This window comes from Medicago truncatula, chromosome 8, assembly GCF_003473485.1.
Source record: "Medicago truncatula cultivar Jemalong A17 chromosome 8, MtrunA17r5.0-ANR, whole genome shotgun sequence".
NCBI lineage: Eukaryota > Viridiplantae > Streptophyta > Magnoliopsida > Fabales > Fabaceae > Medicago > Medicago truncatula.
In genome coordinates this window covers 18,285,920-18,290,700 of record NC_053049.1, presented here as the reverse complement: position 1 = coordinate 18,290,700, position 4,781 = coordinate 18,285,920, and the positions used below count along the sequence as shown (strand labels likewise).

The 4,781-nt window shown below is 31.2% G+C and overlaps 1 long non-coding RNA gene across 1 annotated transcript; it reads right to left on the bottom strand.

The window, feature by feature from the left end:
- Positions 1-2,992: 2,992 nt before the first annotated feature.
- Positions 2,993-4,528, bottom strand: LOC25481227 (uncharacterized). Its single transcript, XR_005643356.1, has 2 exons — positions 4,118-4,528; positions 2,993-3,587 (listed from the first exon to the last, which is right to left on the bottom strand). It is a non-coding gene; the product is annotated as an uncharacterized lncRNA (long non-coding RNA).
- Positions 4,529-4,781: the final 253 nt, after the last annotated feature.

The following is a 4,781-nucleotide window of genomic DNA, read 5'->3' as shown; positions in this document are numbered from 1 at the left end:
TTTAATTTCAAAATATTTTTTTTAGGATTTTTATTTTATTTTTCAGAATATCTTATTTTATTATTAAATTAAAAAATATATTCTTTTTAGAAAAATAAAAACTTATCTTAGTTTCCAAAATTTTATTTTTCAAAAAAAAATATTCTAACATTCAATAAATGAATTACAGAATTTAAGAAAAAAATTATCTTAATATTTTTATATTTTTTTTGATTTTTTTAATTTCTAAAAATTAATTTTCAAAATTTTTAAATTGTTGGAAGATTGTGTGAAGAAAAATCTAGTGTTGAGAGAGCATGTTAAGAATATGTTCTTCACTTAATCTAATCATTAAATCCAACTTTCCCATGGTGGGAAAGGATTAACCTTTCCCATGTGAACACACACCTAATTTATAAGCCACAAATAAATAAGGACATTTAAATAAGTTATCCCAATTGACAAAGTTGATATCGGTTCAATACATATACTGACTGAGGTGCCATTTAGAATGGAAAAGGGAAAGTGTTTCCCACCATGGAAAAATAAATTTTGACCATTAGATTAAGTAGAGAACACATCTTTAACATAGTCTCTTAACACCATATCTAACCACCCATCCTTTACAATCCATCTTCCTCCTTGCACCCACGTGTTATTGGACCTTCTCTCTCCTTCCCAATCAACAGATCTAACATACATTGGAAACAAAAATTCACCATTCTAAGATTGGAGCATGGTTTCAACATCGAAAAAACCAAACTTAACCACAGATACTAGCTGATAAAATGGAAGGCAGGGAGATAAAATGTATATAATTTATTGTAAAAGCAATCAATCCATTTTGGTTTATTTGAAAATATTTTTCCAGATTCAATTCATGTATTATTTTAATCCATTTTGATTTATTTTGTTAATCTGGAAACTTGATTCACGAACAATGATGTCAATTTGTTACTCCACGCTATTGAACATAATTCAATTTTGAGATAGTTGTTATTTTTGTTTGCATAGAATATTGAGTGGTGTTTGTTCCAACAAAATGTGTATTTTGAGTTACTGTCTGCGGTGGTGGAGGTAACATCAGAGTTGGATATGGTGGATGCAAGAAGAAATATGTGTTGTAGATAATGGGTAGTTGGATATGGTGTTGGGAGACTATCATAAAAATGTATTCTCTATTTAATCTAATGGTCAAAATTTACTTTCCCATGGTGGGAAACTTTTTCCCTTTTCCATGCTAAATGCCACTTGGTGCCATCTAGCCTACCAAAGTGCATATTGTTTGGTATGGTGCACAAAAATGAAAATAAATAAAAATACATACAATAACCAGTTTTCCAGGTTTTATTGAGTTTTTGACATTGACCCCTAATATTGTGTTTAATGTTATTATAGACACACCACAATAGTTTTGATTATTGCACATTTGCCCCACATAATAAACTTTTCTATTATACAATTTGTAAGTTTAAATAAATAAACAGCTTATATTTTTTTCCCTAAATTTTATTTTACGCAAAGTAAATAATAATCATGAGTGTTAATTTACCTTCTTTATTAATTCTGGGCATTAACAACAACATTAATTTACCTTCTTTATTTCAAATTTTTATTTAACCATTGACATTTACTCATTAATTTTGTGTGTAATCCTGAAAAAAAAGTGTTGGGATTCATCTTCACAATTCACAATCTTTTTTTTTTTTTTGAGGGATTCACTATTCACAATCTTATGAACCCAGAAATTAAAAGCTTCAGAAAATCTCAAATTAAATTGATTATTTCTTTACCATTAATACAAATTTCATACAAGGAATTTAACAAATTGCTAATCTCAGCAACAACCCTAGATATGAATCTCTTGCTTCCTATTTCCCAAATGTTACGCGAATTGATCAAAACCGCGTAAAAATAGTTGAATTTCATTGTGTATCAAGGGAGATCCGGTCGGGTCGATTCGCGGGTTAAAAAAACCCATATAAAAGACCACGGACGAAGAAGATGAGTTTAAGAGTTTAAAAAAAAAACATAAAAAATATTCACATCACATGACTCGACCTATGGCAGGATAACTCATAACCAACACCAACTTCACCGCACATTCAATTTTTCATTTATTGGATGTTTATTGTACTTATTTCCTATTACCGGTTTTGAATTATGATAAAAAAATCAATGATTTAATTCATTTAATTTTGGGTTTCTATATAAAGCAAGTCAAAATAAAATTGATCTGTACACACATACATTAATGTTAAATTTTAAAAAAAAAAACTATATTAAGTGATGTGACTAAATTTATCATCATTGTTGTGTGTGTCCGAATTTTTTATTTGGGTTTGTGTTCAACTAAGTATTTCTCTTCTATATAAATAATTCAGCAGTTGAATAAGACCAAAGAGGATTAAGAACAACATACGAACTTGAAATTCGGCAATCAAAATTTTTGTTTTAGTCGTCGGATGAATGGTCTTCCTAGTTGTCTATGTTTCTGTGGGGAAAGTTTGTCGGATTGATTTGTCTATAAGATTATGATAGGAAAAATGTCAGTTCCTATTTCTTTCTTAGTGTATTTAAGATGGCTTATTCCATGGACCAGTTAGTCAATATGTTCCACCATGGATCAATTTTATAAGATTCTTCGAACCATCAGATTAAGCATCCCATTGGAGTTATTGTGTTACATTTCACACTATATTTATTTCTTTTCTTCTTTTGTCTTTCAAAATTTTTTTAAAAAAAAAAAACAACACATTTATTCCAATTTACTGTATTTATTTATTTCCTTATATAAACAATTAAAAAAATTAATGAAATTAATATTGTCTTTCTTTTGAGTTTCATAACATCATTCTCTACTTGTTTTTTTAATACGAATGTTGTTCAACGTAACATTTCTCTAAAAGTTTGAATTAATCAAACTTTTTTTTATTTGAATCTGCAAAATTTATTAAGCAACGGAAGGGTGCAAGCTGCACAATAACCAACCGCGCAAGCGAAACGAAACAAATCAACACAAACAAGGTTGTCGTATATAGGCGGAACACCTGACCCAAACCACACCAAAACAAACACCCAAAAGAGCCAAACAAAAAGAAAAACTCAGCCTCCTAAAACAAGTGACTGATGCAAAGGTATACAAAGACCCAAAAACTATCCGGAAAGGCAGCCGGACAAGAACAATGACCCCCTATGCATAACACCGCACCAAACCCAGCCCCCAAGCACACCAACACGTGCTGAACCGCACCACAGAAGCTGCTGGCAGCAGCAAACACCAGCTGACAGCAGGTGCACACAGCAGCAGCCGCCCCTAACAGAAGGCAGCACCCACCAAAACAGCAAACAGAACCTGCGAACACAAAAAAACCAGAACCTGTCAAAATTTTGCAATTATAACCACATTTTTGGGAGTTATATTTGGGTCAAATAATGGCAACAGGTAGGCTTCCAGTGCATTACCATGCTCTTCAAGAAACAATAAGTTACTAAGAAGTACAAAGTAATGTCAGTGTAAACACTTAAATACTTAAATCCTTGAATATTTTTTGACTCTGAATTCTCTCAACAATTCCAACCACAATCAGCAAAGACGTCTTCATCCCCTATATATCAAGCCCATAAACAATAAATAAATTAGGAGAAAAAAGTTAACAAAATGCAATAGTAACCAGCCCATATTTTTTCGAAGCAATGAACTCTTTCTACACTTGATGCTCAAACCTTACTAGAGATTAAACCATATTGAAAAGTAAAGAACATGCTCAAGTTAAAAATCTGCTCAAATGTTAACATTCTTTAATAATAAAGTCTAGTAAGCTTCTTCAAAAATTTAAATTCTTGTAACCAAATCCAAATCATATGCATCACAAACTCAGAAATTAAACAAGTTTTATACATTATTTTCATATTCATTCTCCAAATGACAAGTAGATTCCAAAATTAGTACTAAATCCATGAAAATTCATTTTCTAAAAAATAACTTCTATAGAAACAATCATATAATATAACCATATTTAAATTAAGTTAATCAACCAAAAATAGAAGCAATCATACAAAAGCTTGTCAAAGACTGAAAATTTAAAATTATAATCAACACTTACAACATTACAGAGAAGTGAATAGAGAACCATACCTGACTAGTTTCGACATCAACAACGAAATCAAAGGTGAAAGTGCGGCCATTAATGGACAAAGAATCATCGAAAATCATCTGAACTATAGAATCTCCCTTGTACTTATCTTGGCACGACGACCGCGTCGTCACTATCACCGAGAAATGAACAAGATCTGAAACCTTAAATAAATTGGGGAAACTGGAACACTGGAATCAAACGCTAAAGGAGTGGATTGTCGGCGGTATGCGAAAGAAGAGAAAAAATAGTTTTAAGTTTTGATTTGGGGAAGAAAAAAAAAAGGGGGAAATTATGCTCTTTTTAATTTGGGGTTTTGGTGAAAATGAGATGGGGGGAATGTTGGAGCCATGTGAAATAGGTGAAAATGAGATGGAGGGAAATGTTGGAGCCATGTAAAATACGTGAAAATGAGATGGGGGGAAACATTGGAGTCATATGACATGTTAGAAACGATAGTGGAATCAGGGGGAAAATAAGGAGGGAGATGAAATTTGATTATTTTGATAGAATGAAAATGAAATTGAGTGAAACAATTATGAGAAAAAAAAATTAAAGATAAATTGAGGTTTTTTTTTTTTTTTTTTTTATGTGAAAACTCAATCTATTCCTTAGAGCATCTCCAATGGTCCACATGAGCTTAGATCAGTTGGTATGAACAATATA